The 16,608-nt window shown below is 50.5% G+C and overlaps 1 protein-coding gene across 19 annotated transcripts in view; it reads left to right on the forward strand.

Annotated features, from left to right (window-relative positions):
* The window catches only part of LOC135913673 (uncharacterized), a 163,194-nt gene that overhangs the window by 68,725 nt on the left and 77,861 nt on the right, over window positions 1-16,608 (forward strand). For all 19 annotated transcript variants that reach the window (XR_011515354.1, XR_011515355.1, XR_011515356.1 and 16 more), the window contains one exon: window positions 11,536-11,603. The gene's annotated coding sequence lies outside the window, so the exon portion shown is untranslated. The remainder of the gene's footprint in view (window positions 1-11,535; window positions 11,604-16,608) is intronic.

Below are 16,608 nucleotides of genomic sequence, written 5' to 3' on the forward strand. Positions count from 1 at the left end.
GATGGCCACAGCGAGGACGGGTTGACGGCTCGTCCTCTTGCCGGTGAACGACTTGAGTAGTCGCCAGGCAAGGGGACCCCTTGAACGGTCCTTGATGCTGCAGCACAGGCTCACCCAGCTGTGATTCCTCCTGCGCTGGGCCTGTCTTCTACAGCAAGCATCCACCCGTCTGTATTCAGTCCAGTGCTCTGCCTTCCCTGTCCGAATTGCTTTGCGCTACGTGCGATGCCTAGAGGTGCAGATATTGATTGGGTGGAGATCCGGGGCAGGGGTGTCCGGTGGCACAGAGGACTGAATGGTAGCCGCCTGGGCGCACTCCGCGATGACATCTAGAAAGTCACAGCGATCGGCCGTCTCACTGCAATGCTTCCTAAACAGAGGCCAGTCAATGACGTGGAAAGTTCTGGTCTTTGGCTTGCTTCCATGTACAGCGGTGATCTCAATGGGGAAGTGGTCCGAACCCCAAGTGTCCGGAGTTGTGTCCCAGGAGTAGGAGCACTGTTCTGTGGTGAGGGAGAGATCGATGCCTGAGTTCGCCCCTTGGCGGACATATGTGGGTCCTCCGCTGCTCAAGATCACCAGTCCGGCTGTACTGATGGCGTCGCAGAGGCTTCGGCCTCGGCTGGAGCAGCGGCGACTTCCCCAGTCTGTGTGATGGGCGTTGAAATCGCCACAAGTGACTGCCTGCCTCCTGAGGCGTAAAGCCAGCTGGTCAGGGATGGAGGAGTCCCATGTCTTTCCTGGTCGTATGTATATGCTCGCCACGGTTGTGTCTTGGCTGACGAGACGCACCATGAGAGCACAACACTCCAGAGGGCCTCCTACGACGTCGGCCACTGGAACCACAGCATGTGCCAGATTTCACCGAACGTAGATGGCTGTCCATCGCTTGCCAGGCTGGTGGGCGTCGTCCAGGCAAGGCGCGTCCGTGCAGCCGCGTGTCGTGCAGGTGGTGGCGCCTGAGTACCTGGTGTATCCCAGGAGTCGCAGGTCCTCGGCCATCGCGTACACCTCCTTCAGAGCAAGCACGTCGTAGTCGCTCTGCAGGAGATGCAGGGAAAGGTCAGCGTGTCGCCGCCGCAGAGAGTTAGTGTTCCACTGGAGAACACTCGGGCGGCGGCGACATTTCCTTGCTGTTGGCTGATCAGCCATGGTGGTTGGATGGCTGATGGCAAGCCACTACCTGCAGGCAGATGGGTCGGAGTGGGTGGTCAGCTGGCAGCATTGTGCTGACTGCTTCCATGATGAGTAGCAGATTTGGTACCAGCTGATCCACGGTAGTCTGGGCAGGAGAAGGGGCAGTGTCCTGTGTCTCCTGGCTGCGGGAGGCACGAGGGGCTGGCACCAGAGTCCTGGGTGCCGGGCTGGGCCCTTCAGCGTGCTGGCATAGGATCTCGCCGGAGGCGAGGAATGCTGCGGCCGCTGCTCCTCGCGGACTGCCGCCCTGACAGCGCACCTCGACAATGGCGAGGTGGAGGAAACCATGATTGTGGCTACCTTGCATTCTTCCTGCCACTTGGGGCAAGCAGGAGTGTCCGCCCTGTGGGAGCCCCTGCAGTTCCTGCAGCGTACGGCCTGACATGAGATGTTCGCTGCGTGACTTTTGCCATAGGAGATGCAGTCGCTCGGCCACTGACAGGACTCCAGGACGTGCCCAAAGCGGCCGCACTGACGACACTGTACTGGGCGGGGCATGGCTGGCCTCACCCTGAAGCCGAGCTTGCAAAGGCGTACGTGCTCCGAGGGGACCGGTCCCGCGAAACGTATGGTGACGGTGCTCCCGTCCATCGTTGCCGACAGCAAAGGGATACTGGACTCAAGGGGTCCCAGTAGGTCCGTGCCTGCAGGCCGCCCGCTCACACCGTGCAGGAAGCCGGTGCTCTTGCCGCGCTCGGCCGGTAGTCGGGCTGTCACAGGGATTGCGTGCAGCTCGGTGAGCTTGAGCAACCCCTCTAGGCACTCCTAAGTGGTAGTGTCGGCGGACACGATGTTGCGCCTGTGGTTGACGCGAACGGCTGATAGACCGGGCCGCGAAGAGAGAGCCGCGGCAAGTGCGAGGCGCATTCTCCTCGGAAGGCTCCGCCAGGCGCCGCGCGACGGAAGAGCACCGTGCCGATGACTGCAGGGTCTACCGGGAGCGCAGAGTTCACCAGGGTCCGTGCAGGCTGCCTGTCCCCCTTCGACTGCACCAGAGTGAAGCCCTCTGGCGTTGGCTCATGGGCAGGTGGTGTCCCCCTTTGTACTGCCGCTGCAGGCGCGCTTGAGGTGACCGGGGTATCAGGTCGGCGCCGCGAGTCGTCCGTTGCCTCGGGAGACGAAGGCGAGACATCGGCAGTCTCCTTTCTCTGCTTCTTCTTCTTCTTCCCTCTTGGCTTCAGCCACGGAGCAGTCTGGCGTGGCGGGTCCTTCAAGAACCGCGCCGCGGTGTGCACGGGGCCCTGCGGCGACGAAACGGTGGTTGTCTCCTCTGCCAGCTCCATCGCGTCGGTAGCGTTCTTGTGTGCAGCCGGACTGCGTGCAGACGACGCTGCGGGGGACGCGCCGCCATCGGGAGCAGACGGCGCTATGCGGGTGGTGCCAGGTGCGTCCTCACTCGGAGGAGGCGCGAACGAGGTGGCTGTCGCCCTTACCGGAAGGGCTGGCTCCATGGGGTCGCTGGCTACCACGTGCTGCTCCGAGCAAGGGGCAGTGCTCGACGGCTGCTTGCGACGCACGGCCGCCTCCTCTTCATCACTCTCTGTTTCGCGAGCGCATTTTCTGGAACTGGACAGGTCCATGTCCTCGTCGTCAGAGAGAGGGCGCGGGATTGAAGCATGGGGCTCCTCATGTGCTGGGCAACCATCCTCGAGGGGCTCCTAGGCTTCCTCGGAGGCTGCCAGCTTCGTGGGGTCTCCTGGGGTTTGCGCAGGCTGGGGAGGGGGGGCGGGACCACAGCCAGATCGACAGAGGTGGCCCGTTGACTGAGCCACTCGCCCAGCATGCGAATGGCACGGAGTTCCAGGTCCTCCCTTGCCCGGAGTTCGTCGAGGGACGCGGGGCCGCGTGTCACCAGGCTCAGACTGGCGTGGCGACGGTGGCGAATGCGCGGCGGGCGCTCTCCGGGCGGGGCGAAAACCATCTTGTGCTGCGAGAACCTCTTCTCGCGCAGGGGTACAAGGACAAGAAACAGCGAAAAAAAGCGATGATCGTCTGAGTCCAAAACAGCAAGCTCTGCATTCTATGCAGGAGACTCTGCGTCCCGTTGTAGACACCGCAATGTCTCTACCCTGGAAGGCCACGCGGGAGCCGATATATATATAGATATATATATATATATATATATACATATAGGCTCCCGCGTGGCCTTCCATGGGTTTCGCAGCACCACAACAATGGCGACAAATGCTAACCCACGACTTTGCTGGTCGCGCAGGTAAACTACCACTATACCTTACGTATACCTTCTGTCATATATATATATATATATATATATATATATATATATATATATATATGAACCGCTTAGAAAACAATAACACCAGTCGATAATTCCGCTCTTTCCATCTCCCTTGTTCCTTCCATGTGTTCGTCTTCTTAGACGCTCAACTGTCCCGAACATAGCCATGTACTATTCATGAATAGTCGCATTGAGGGTCATAGGAACTCGTTCTTTGGCTAGATCTTGCGAACGATTAGCCAATTTTAAGATATACGTGCAAGCAACATCTCAAACAACTTCTGTATACATTCACCTTTTTGATTTACTGCTCCTGTGCACATGGTACTGAAGACAAGGTCATCTGAATGGGAGATTTGCTGCTGGAGTGTCTTCGTAAGGGCTACCTTTGTGAAATCGTCCGGCTTCCCTGCACCTCTACAAGGATGGAGGGAGTCTGCGGCGTACAGGACTTTCTTTGCATCATCAACATTGTCGCATACTGTTTCGGACACTTGTTTCTTCCGAATATATGTCCGAAAAATGACCACACTTGAATCAGGCCCGTAATTCATGAGCACGGTCTTTTCAATGCTGACGACTGGTTTAGTCTCACGGCTGAGGGAGGCCAAAACATAAGCATTCCGTCGTAATTACAAAACTAGTAGATTGCCCAGTGCTCGGTTGGCGGGAGGACATCCCCGAGCTCAAATGCCTTGTCTTTGAGCTCGCGCAGCTTTCCATTTTCATATGACTCCAATGTAAGTGACGGTTCAGCTCTTAGCTGGGGCGTTCTCTTTGTTGGTAGGGCTTCATCTATTGTGTTTGAGGCCGGTCTCTTTCGCATGGCCTGTTTGTGTGGGGGCTGCTCGTAGTGACACTCTGAAAGAGACGGCAAGATTGTGGGTACGGCATCAGACCGCAGTGCAGGCTTTCAACGCTGCGCAGATACTTCTTGGCCGTCAATGATATGCACATAATGTCTCAGTATGTACTATGCCTCAAAGTGCGCCGGTAGCTTCCAAGGGCTGGTTGGTGGCGTGAAGATTGCGCTCCCACACTCGGCACCTTTCTTCATCTTTCGGGACGCCAAAAAGCGATGGCTTGACCTCACCTACAACCTACTGTATGTGGATTCACAACCCGCTACGCAACAGTAGTTCTTTCACCGGGATGTGCTAGGTGTGGTCGTCCTCTCATTTTTCACTCTGCCGAGTTACCAGATAAAACATAGACATGCGCGCGTCTACATCGTGCAGACGGCATCGTTTGACAGAAGCGACGAGCCTCCAGTCATGGCAAAGCACTAATTTTATTGTATTCTCTTATTTTACGTACTAGGTACACAAATCAAATATAGAGAAAATGACGAAATAAACACAAGCACGACGGCGTGTTCAGGAGACGGCGGTGCACCCAACAGACGACAGCTGGGCGCCGCGGTAACCACCGTCGGTAGGCATGGTTAGGCATGGTTCCGCCGGGCCGCCGAGGCACCGGATTGGCCGGAACGTCAGAAGAAAATTTTATTTGCAGCGCCGCCGCAAATAAAATTTTTTCAAATATAAATGTTTTCACAACTGCTGAGGGTGGTTGGCAATGTATTATACCAGATGCCATATTTATGTGTGGCGTAAGGCTCAAATTACCTGTCAATGCGGCCGCATAAAGCTTTTGTATGCAGTGTGCCGGTAGCCGTTGCGGTCACTGAACAGTTTTGTATTTTGTTTCAGTTTCCGTAGTAATGAGTTAATCTTCGTATATTTTGTTTTTGCAGAGGGAAGGAGGAGGAGGAAAAACGTCTATTTAGCTCTAGAAAATTCTATCAATTTCGCGGAGTCAGATGGTGTCTTCCATCTTCTTGGCAATGGCCGTCTGCCCCTAGTCCAGGGCTCCGCTGGATTCCGCTGCCAGCTGGGCCCGTCGGATCAGCCCTAGTTGGACGTCCTGACGGTCGCTGGAGAGCATTCCTTCCCATTGCTCCGCACTCGGGTTTGGTATTATTGGTGCCGCATTTGTTTTCTGGCAGGCCCACGTTATATGGTAGAGCGTGGGTGTGTCCTGGTACCATGGCCATTTGTCACTGTATTGTTTGGGTTGTATTTTGCTGAGGGTGTTTAGGTTCGGATATGCACCCGTCTGTAGCAGCCTCCAAGCTACGGAGTCCTCTCTAGTGAGAGACCTATGCGGCGAGGGGTACCGCTTCCTGCTGCCCTTATAGTGATTCAGGATAGCCGAGTATTCTCTGGGGACTGGCTGGGTTTCCTCGAGGTCATTGGCGGAGAGTGCTCGGTATGCAGTGTATCTTCGAGCTACCCTGTCCACTTCACGGTTGCCTTCCATGTCCGTGTGACCCGGCGTCCACATTATCGCGTGTCTAATTGGTTCTTTTTTTCTGGTGTTTTTGTGTGGGGATCTTCTGAGCGGAGTATGCGGAGCGCCCTGTGACCTATTCTGCCAAACATGTAGTTTCGGCATGCTGTTTGAGAGTCGGTTAGTATTGTTAAGGACCGCCTAGTCCGATAGCCCTCCGCTGCCGCTAGAGCGACGGCCGCTTCTTCAGCCTCGACTACCGCGCAGTCCCGTAGAGATGCGCTGACGATTTCTCGCATATCCGAGTTTATCGCCACCGCTACTGCGTTGGGGTTCGTCTGTCTCGCCCTTCTGGTGTATATGGCTGCGTCCACGTATACCGTTGTTGCCTGGGAAGCTAGGGACTTTTGGATGTATTCGGCTCTCGCCTTCCTGCGTTCTTCGTGTAGGTTGGGGTCCATGTTCTTGGGAATGGGAGCCGCCTTGATTGTTTTTCGTATATTGTCCGGGATAGTCGTGGTTCTTTGGGTTTCTTGTATCTGTTCGCTGCATCCCAGCTTCTGCAGAAGTTCCCTGCCAGAGGCAGTCTGTTGAAGTCTGCGCAGCTGAGCAACATGTTGTGCCTCTCTGAGTTCTTCGAATGTGTTATGAATTCCTAGTGTCAAGAGCTTCTCCGTTGATGTGCATTGTGGTAGGTGGAGCGCGGTTTTGTATGATTTGCGTATGATCGCGTCTATCTGCTGAACCTCGCTCTTGATTGGGTTGTAGTGCGGGAGACTGTAGGTAACTCGGCTGATCCCCAGACTCCTAACCAGCTTTAGCGTGTCTTCCTCTCGCATGCCTGAGCGTCTGTGGGAGACGCGCGTTATCATGCGAGCGACCTGAAGAGTTGATGTCTTTAGTAGAGCGAGAATGTGTGAGCAGCGTTGATTGGACTGTATCCACATGCCCAAAATTCTTATGAGCGTTTTCTCCGGTATTAGTTTTCCCTTGAGGTAGACGCCAAGCTTGAGCTCGTCGCTAGTCGGGACCGTGCGATTCTGTTTCCCTCTCCAGACTCTGAGCAGCTCAGATTTCTCGGTGGAGCAGGCTAGCCCTCTTGCCCTCACGTAGTTCTCCACGCAGGTCGCAGCCTCTTGCAGCCTTTCTTCTTTTTCTGTAAGTGATCCCGTGTTGGTCCAAATGGCTATGTCGTCGGCGTACATGGCATGGTGTATGCCCTCGATCTCTTTGAGTTGTTTCGCAAGGCCGATCATTGCTATGTTAAATAGCGTTGGTGAAATGACCGATCCCTGGGGGTTCCTTTGTTGGGGGTATGGAACTTCTCCGAGCGGACTTCTCCTAGCCCTATCGTGGCTGTTCTGTTGGACATGAAAGCTTTGACGTAGCCGAAAACCCTCCTGCCGCAGTTTAGGTCGTCCAGGCCCGCTAGGATGGCTTCATGGCTCACGTTGTCAAAGGCTCCTTTAATGTCCAATGCCATTATCACATTCTCTCCGTTCCTGTGAACGTTGCTTAAGACTTCTTCCTTGATTTGTAATAGTACGTCTTGGGTCGACAGCTTCGCCCTGAATCCGAACATACTCTGGGGGTATAATTCATGATCCTCTATGTAATGTTGTAGCCTTATCGTGACCACTCTCTCGTACAACTTGCCAAGGCATGATGTGAGGGAGATAGGTCTTAGGTTTTCGATTTGTAGCTTTTTGCCCGGTTTTGGTATAACTACCTCTGCATGTTTCCAATCCTCGGGGACGGTCTCCGCTGCCCAGTGCTTATTGAGAAAGTCGGTTAGTTCTGCGACCAGCTGGTCACTGAGATTGCGGATGAGTGCGTTGTTGATTTTGTCCGCACCCGTTGCCGTGTTTCTAGTTGTGCTTCTGATTGCTGCATAGACCTCTGCACGAGTGATGGGTCTGTCTAAGCTTGAATTTTCTCTTCCCCGGTAATCCCCTGTATATGCCGCCGGGTTCGTGTCCCCGAAGCATTTGAAACGCACTTTGTCCAAGAGTTCCTCGTCGGTTCCCTCGAACTGGTGGATTAGCCGGTATATTGATTTGTTATCCTCTGCCTTGGTTTTAGTCGGATCGATGAGCGCTTTCAGGATATGCCACGTACTAGCTGTGCTCAGGGTTCCGTTCAGGGAGTCGCTGAAGTGTTGCCAGTTCGTTCTCGCCAACTGTGCTGCGTACTTCTCTGCTTTCGTTGTAATTTCTGCTATTTTAAGTCTGAGCTTCCTGTTGTGTTTCTGCCTCTTCCACCTCTTGGTTAAGCCGCGTCTGGCTTCCCATAGGCTAAGAAGCCTGGCATCCACCTCGGGTGTCTGCGTTGTTCTTTTGACCTCTTTGGTGTGCTCGCCTTCTCTCTGCTTGAGTGTGTTTCCCCATTCTTCAATTGATTGGATTCCTCCCTCGCTGAGGTGTCCATCACATGCTTCCCTAAATGCGTTCCAATCAGTGATTTTGACTGTTCCTAGCTGCCGTTTAAGTCTGTCTGAAGTCACTTGGGTTTTGAGTATGTAGTGGTTGCTCCCCAGATTTTCCATCAGGTTTTTCCATTGCGCCTGCCATGGTCCTTTGATGAAGGTGAGGTCCGGACAAGTGTCGGTACTGACGCTGTTGCCTATTCTGGTAGGAGTTTCTGGGTCTTTGAGGAGGATGTAGCCTGCATTATCTGCCGCTTCCGCTAGTGTCTTTCCTTTACGTTGAAATTCTTGTATCCCCAGCTCTTGTCCCTGGCATTAAAATCGCCTAAGACGACTAGCGTGTTGCCCTTCGCCAGTTTGCTGGCGCCTTGGAAGAGCTCTTGGAATTTGGCTTTCTTTTGTTTCGGCGGGCTGTAGGTATTTACGATGAAGATGCTGCCCCCTTTCTTCTTTTTTTGGGATAATTTCTACGATCACGTGCTCTATATCTGTTCCGGCTATCCTATTGTGGCTTATGGCGATGATCGCTTTGCTGACTAAGATTGCCTTCCTTCCTTTTTCCTGGGTTTCGTAGCACGTGTATCCTCCTAGAGTTGGTGTGGTGCCCGTTTCCTGAAGCGCGATAATGTCGGGTGCCGTTTGTTGTGTGTGAATATATTTTTGAAGTAGGCCCTGCTTCCTTCGGTAGCCTCTGCAGTTCCATTGCCATATGTCTAGATTTTCTTGTTTGCTTAAGGTTTTTCTGGCCATGTTAAGCTTCTCTGTTGGTAGTGGTCGCGTGGGCGAGGGCTGTCATTGCGGGACGGTGGTGTGCCTTCTCTCTGATGTTTTCGGTGAATTTTTGTTTGCGGATCGAGCTGCGTAATTGAATCTTGAAGGGGCAGTGCAATATAACGAAGACAGAAGGCAGGAACATCTTGCACAACTCAGTTTGATACCTTAAATTGTGTCAACTTGTGCAGTGTGTAATGTCATGTAGTCTTTGGTCATCTTCTACGAAAGTGACAATATTTTCGTGCAATTTTGATGCTTTCTAGCTCGAGTGCTCACACGCTACGCCGAAATCAAAATACCAAATCACACAAACAAGCAGCGTTGTGGTGTGTGCAACTGTGCCAAGATGTTAGTTGCATTCTCGGATTTTACGTGCCAGGACTGCAATAGGATTATGAGGTACGCCGTGGTGGTGTGCTCACGATTAATTTTGACTACCTCGAGCTATTCAGCCTGCCCCCAAAGCACGGTAGACGGGCATTTTGACATTTTACCCCAAGCAGAACGCATCAACTGCGGTCACAATTGAGTACATGCCGTCGGGCTTAGCAGCGCAACACACAGCCACTATGTCACCACGATGGGTGAAGGCAATGTATGATGCTCGTTGGGGGAATAATTGTGGCCATCAGTGTATTTAGAGATGTATATGTAAATAAAGTCACGAATTCCATGCCACTTTTTTCATAGTGGAACGTACGCTTTCTTGCAGACTTTTGAAGAATGAGCAGATACCACGCACCAAATTGCCCTGATAACGGAATATTCCAAATGTTCGGCATTCCAAATAAAAGATTTGGGATGCTTAACAAAAATACGGCGTGCTACATTTCCTTGAATTTAAGAATGACTCTTATATTCAGCGACTTCTATTTCATTCATGCCGTTTGCTTGTCAAGGAAAATTTATGGGTTATGCCTGCATTTTAGTAGGTAAATTCAGGTTGGCCCAGAGCTAGAATTTCCTCTTAAGTTTTGATGGCAACAGGAGAAATCCAGACTCGCAACAGGATATACGACATCTCGGGGTGGAGCAGTGCAGCTTTTGCATTGTTGTCTTTCAAAGCACGGTATGCTTTAGGCTGCCTTTATTGGTGGCCTTCGAGTAACTTTGAGCCAAAAGCCAGAGCTGTTATCAGTCCACTCAAACGGGAATTTCCGGGCATTCAAACGACAACAAAACGAGATCATTCGGGCGACCAATCAAATCATTAAATATGCAGTCTCTGGCCCCCAACCCTTTATACATGTCCCCATTACATACGCTAGTTACTGCCCAAACAGAATATTATAAATATTGCTTCCGAGTTCTTAGTGTTTGTCCACACTATCGCTCAAGCTGTAAGTCCTAGTGTGCGGAACTGTTATTTGTCATTTCCAATGGCAGCGTTCACAGGGCAGCTACAGAGCACCATATACACAGTTCCTTGTCATCTTTCGGCGATGAGTGGTGAACGCCAGCAGCGCGCGAGCTCCGCGGCGCGGGTTCTGCATTACCTCAAGAGATGGTGCCACGCTGTGTGGCGTTTCGTTCAGGCGCTTCTGCATGGAGCGATGGCTTTGCGGTTCTAGTGCTGTGCTGCGAAGCACGAGGTGGCGATATCAGGTGCTGGCCGCGGTGACGGCATTTCAGTGGTGGCGAAATGCAAAAAACACTGGCGCCACGTGCAATGGGGGGGTACATCACCTGGTGGTCAAAATTATTCCGGAGTACCCCACTATGGCGTCCCTCATAATAAAATCATGGTTTTGGCGCGTAGGACTAGAGAATACATTCTTCTTCTATCTGGGCAGTACACCCTGTCGCCCTGGCGGCTTTCGCTGTCTGTCGTGTATCGTTGAGCCGGTTTTCTTTTTCTCGCTGGGTAGCGTCCATATGGACCACTGCGGATGTAGATCGCTCCATAAATAAGCGTGCCGCTCAGTGCACTACCAGATCGGCATCGCCGCGAAACCCTGTAATTGCGTGCTGAAGAGGATGTCGTTGGTCATATAAGTGGCTTGCATGTACTATGCCTTAATATTGTGATAATGCATCGCTTCTATTTGAGTTCAATATATGCATGCATATATATAAATATAATAGGCACCTGAACAAAATATCATTTCCAAATTATTTATGAATGCTTAACAAAATGCACTGTAGATTTATGTGACAAAGTATTGAAGGAAATAAATAGCCAAGTCTGTCCGTATTGCTGTCGACACTATCAGTAGAAATCTTATATGCCTACACGCTAGTGTAAAGGTACCCTATTATTTCCAGAATCATCACGATTTCGCAATGTGGCCCTCGGACTCAAGAGCGTGAAAGTGACAGGAAGATCTCGAGCGTCGAGATCACCGATGCAGCACGTATTATTTAATTGGGCCGCAGACTAACAACCTAAATTAGTGAAAATATTGTGAGCACCTCTCATTCCCAATTTTGTCTCGAATAAAGCCACATCTTTGCATGAAACATACCTTGCGGGATTTCTAGAAAGGCCATTTGGCACTCGACAGAGATAGAATAAAATATAGGTGACTCTTCGTAATTGTTACGTTCATACAGCTTCGATTTGAGAATGCTGACCTTGTTGACGTAATGCTTTTTCTCTCATATGCAGTCACCGCCCTCTGCCTGCTACTGGCGATTATTCTGTGGTGGCTGCTCAACAACAACAACGCGCAGTCAGTAAGTATCGAATCTTTTCTATGCACTTCGAACGAAAAATTTGTCAGTCGTGTGAAAGAACGAATGGGTGATCACCCCATAAGCAAGCAAAAATGCAATAGCTCTCACCCACGTAAGCCAGAGCCTACAAGCACTCAGCAAAGTGAAGCGAACAGTGCATTAAGTGCATTAACAGTGGAATTAACAGTGCATTAAGTGGAATCACCCATACAATGCACCGAACAACATATGTTTCAATAAATAACAAACACAAAACAACAAAACAACTCAAATCTCAAAACAACTCAATATATCTGAATCACTTGACTCGACGGGACAAGTTGACATGTTCTTTTAAGATTTTAGCAAAGGGTTCGATAAGTTACCCCACGGAAAATTAATCTACAAGCTCGAGGGCATTGCTCTTCTATGAAATATTAAATCATGGATCCAAGCCTATCTCCGACACGGTCAGCAGTTCGTAGAAATTAAATGTTCCTCAATTGTACGTCAGGTAATCTCGGGCGTACCTCAAGGCAGCGTATTAGGACCGCTTTTATTTTTGATCTATGGTAATGATATAGTAGACGAACTCCCCGATGACTGATGTTCATGTTAATATATTTGCGAATGACTGTGTCATATTTAAAAAAATAGCTTCACGAAATGATCACGCATGCGTTCAGAAGTCAGGTATTGCAATTTCCAATTGGTGTAAAATTTCGCGCATGGAAATTAATCTATACAAGACAGTCTTGCTGTGAGTAACACGAAAAAAAGGTACCTAGTAAAATTGATGACACAGCCTTCCGTTCTTTAGCCTAATCTTGAAAGTTGCGGTATCAGTAGATTGATATTGTCTTCTCCCACCAGATGATGCCATGGTCTTATCAGCGATAAAATTTCTGGTGTTGTTTCTTTCAGAGCCACTGTTTACTTACAACACCCAAAGAAAATTGGCCAGTGGCCACGATATTCATGAGCATGTAGCAAATATGCAAAAGGTGGTGGGGACCTAGGGAAGTTCCGGCATAGAGTAAGGCTTGAGTGAAATTGTATGTTCCATGCTGTGCGTACTGAAATAATATTTGCCTTGAAGGATGCTAGAGAGGACGGTAGTCGAGGATGGTAAAGAATTAGGTAGTGTGATGAAATTAGGAAATTTGCAGGCATAAAATGATGCTAGCTAGGATTAAAATTGCTGCGAGAGGCCTTTGTCCTGCAGAGGACATAAATAGCATGATGTCAGTGATGACTGGGCTTTGTAGGTCATGTTCAGGGGTGCATGATATTGCGGGCTGCTTAGCATGGTAATTGGTGTAGAGCTGCAAATGCTGTGTTTATCAATCCATAAATAACTAAATGCTAGCACATGCTGGAAACTTCATGGGAACTGTTGTGAGAACTTCAAGGTGCCATTGCTACCCGTATTTTTTTTTCATCCTTTCTCACTTACCAAGCATGTGCTTATGGTGATACTGACCTTTCTAGTTTTTCATCAGGGTAGTTGATGCAGCTCAATATTTCTTCATTTACCTGCGCTGCCCTCTGGCGTGTGCCGTTAGAAACGTGTTGGAAGACTGCCGATGCTTTCACCTGTTAATTTGTGTACCTGCACCCATATTTAGTGTGCGTCGGTTGCGTGCTTCGGCAATAGTGATTATTTAATTTTTGGCTTCTCTGGGGCAGCATGTCTTTTCTGGAGCCCATGTAGCACGCGCCGACTACTGGTTGTGAAAGACTGAGTGCGCTGTTGTGCTTACACTGCACCCGATAAAGGCATATGGAGTCCTGTCTGCCGACGCCTTTTAATTCGTTGTCGTTAATTTTCGCACTTGCAGCTTGCTTTTTGTATTCATTTTACACATTCTTCAAACATGTCGCATATTGGCGCAGCCTTTAAGCGCTGCCTTACTTGACGGATTTACCAAAGTGGTCAATTTCTTTGCATCGACTTCTACAGTTACAGATCTGTTAGCTTCAAATATTGTCGAAACAGGGCATCGCTAATATTAGATAATGTTAAAACATAGCACAACATACATATCTGTGCGCATGAGCTACACTGTTCCACCTAAAAGACGAATTAATATAAACGAATAAGTGCCTTAAAGGGGCCCTGAACCACATTTTATCAAAGTGGGGACATGCATTTGAAGTTAAAATAGCGCGTTTCAGAAATAGCTTGCCGCAAGAAGTACTTAGATGCATTCAGCAGAAGCGCAGGTATTGGCAACCGAACACGGTCTCCGCCACGCTCCCGTTCCTTCTTCAATGCCTTGCACTGTGAAGGCTGTGGCAGAACGGGGCGTGCCCGCAATACTGCGCCTATTGATTGTCACCGTGGTGCGCAGTCCAAACTTGATTTCGGATGTTAACGTAGATGCCACTACTTCCAGTTTTGACACAAACCTACGACGCAACAAAGCTAAGACAAACGGGATTGTCCTCAGCGTGTCCCATTGTGCTGAGCGAGGGGACTCATTGTGGCACCCTGTGGCGGCCACGGTATCCACGCTACATAGCAGACCGCACCTGCGTGTAACTGTAGTGCATATGTGGAGCACTCGCTACGTGCAGGACAGGACTTAAGTGCATGCTTGCGTCCATACGCTCTAGTCTGACCGTGCTACGAGGTGCGGACTTGCTTTGTCCTTCATCAGCTTGATCGACAGATAGTAGAGACATCCAGCTTACACATTTTGACATGCTGCCAATAGTCTGTCAAGGTGTTGACTTCATTGGCCTTATGTTTATTGGGTGTTCACGGCGACCGGATGTGTAATGCGGGTTAAGCATGTATTTAGATTTATTAATGCCAGTATTGTTGTAAAAGATCATATGAAAAAAATTTGAGACGCAAGCAGCGCCGGCGTTCGGCTAACGTCGTAAGCGCTAGGCGTATTTTCATTTCTGCGACGCTACTAGATCTGCGATAGCTCCCAGTGTCCTTGACAAAGCGACTGAGAAAGTCCTTGACAAAGCGCCTGTAGTAGGCATACCTGCTAAGGAATCTACGCACTGCCTTCTTGTGGATGGGTTGAAGGAACTGTGCGATTGCAGCTTTGTTTTGCGTGTCTGGGTGGACACCAGATTTACTGATTACGTGGCCTAGGAACAGAAGCTAATCGTAGGCGAAGCGGCACTTTTCAGGTTTCAGAATGAGCCTTGTATACTTGATGGCCTCTAGTACTGTCCCAAGCCGCCTGAGGTGATCGTCGATATTTGCGGCGAAGACGACGACGTCATCCAAGTAAACAAGACAGGTCTGGCACTTCAATCCTGGTAAAACCGTGTCCATCATGCGTTGGAACGTTGCAGGCGTCGAAAACAGTCTGAATGGTTGAACCTAGAACTCGCAGAGGCCGTCTGGGGTCACGAATGCTGTCTTTTCGCGATCTCTTTCGTCACCTTCTATTTGCCAATAGCCCGACTTGAGGTCCATCGACGAGAAGTATTCAGCGCTGCAGAGCCCATCCAATGCGTCGTCTATTCGTGGGAGTGGGTATACATTCTTCTTCATGATTTTGTTCAAACGACGATAGGCGACGCAGAAACGTAGGGTTCCGTCCTTTTTCTTCACCAAGGCTACAGTAGATGCACACGGCCTTTTCGACGGCTGGATGATGTCGTCGCGCAGCATTTCGTCGACATCGTGTCTTGTAGTTTCACGTTCTCGCGTCGAAACTCTGTAAGGGCTCTGGCTGAGTGCTCAAGTGTGCTCTTCGGTTATTATGCGATGCTTTGCGACTGGTGTAGGTCGAATCCTTGAGGACCTCGAAAAGCACTCTTTGTATCGTCGAAGCAGACTTCTGAGCTGTTGCTGCTTAACCACGGGTAGAATTGAATTTATGTCGAAGGCTGCCTCGGGAACTACGGTTTTCAGTGTAGATGCGACAGAATCAGAGAACACAAACGCATTGCTGGTTTCCAGAATTTCCTTGATGTTCGCGATCATCGTGCCGTTGTTGATGTGCTTGAACTCCTGGCTCACGTTTGTCCGCAACACTTTAGTGTTTCCTCCGTGCAATGGAGCGATCCCTCTTGTGACGCAAATTTCCCGGTCGAGCAGAATACTTTGGTCGCCTTCGATGACGCCGGGTGTTTCGGTGCGGACCTATATAACAATGCTGGAGCGAGGCGGGATGCTCACTTGCTCTTCGAGGACACTCAAGGCGCGGTGACTAGGAAGGCTCTCCTGCGGTATTGGTTGATTTTCCGATAGCGTTATTGACTTTCACTTCAGGTCAATGATTGCGCCATGTTGGTTCAGGAAGTCCGTGCCGAGAATTACGTCTCGTGAACACTGTTGAAGCATAACGGAGGTGGCAAAACAAGTCCGGTTTTGAATGGTACTTCTTGCAGTGCACATTCCAGTCGGTGTTATGAGGTGTCCTACAGTGGTCCGAATTTGAGGGCTTTCTCATGTAGCCTTTACTTTCTTCAACTTGGGGGCGATGTGTCCACTCATGACAGACTAATCGGACCCTCCGTCGACTAAGGCGGTGACTGCGTGGCAGTCGAGAAGCAAGTCGAGGTCGGTGGTTCTTTGTCTTGCATTACTCTTCGCTCTTGGCGTCGCATAACGGCTGCGTCGCGCTGACATGTGACTGGTATGTGACGTTGTCATGTCGCCTTTCGTCATCGTATTCTTTCCTTCCAGACATCGTAGGGTCATGGCATGTCGTTATGTCGTCGAGGTTGTTTCTTCGGCGGCGGAGGCAAAAAAGCTAGGCAACTAAAAGCAGCAACCGCACCTCCATCGGTTGCTGCTTTTAGTATTCCGGACCTGGGCTCACTGACTGGCCCCGGGCTGCGCCAGTGTGTTGTCGCCGCTGCTGTGACAGGTAGCGCCCTGGTGATGGCGAACGGGACGGTCGTCGATAGCTCCACCGAGTAGCGGCGATGTAGTCCACGATATTGAGAGGGCGTTCAGCTTGCTGCAGGGCGTGGAGCGTTGATGGTGAAGCCTCGTATTCCAAACTCGCGCTATGGGCATTGTCGGTAGACGTGACCCGCTTCTCCG

The sequence above is a fragment of the Dermacentor albipictus genome, chromosome 6 (assembly GCF_038994185.2).
Source record: "Dermacentor albipictus isolate Rhodes 1998 colony chromosome 6, USDA_Dalb.pri_finalv2, whole genome shotgun sequence".
Taxonomy (NCBI): Eukaryota; Metazoa; Arthropoda; class Arachnida; order Ixodida; family Ixodidae; genus Dermacentor; species Dermacentor albipictus.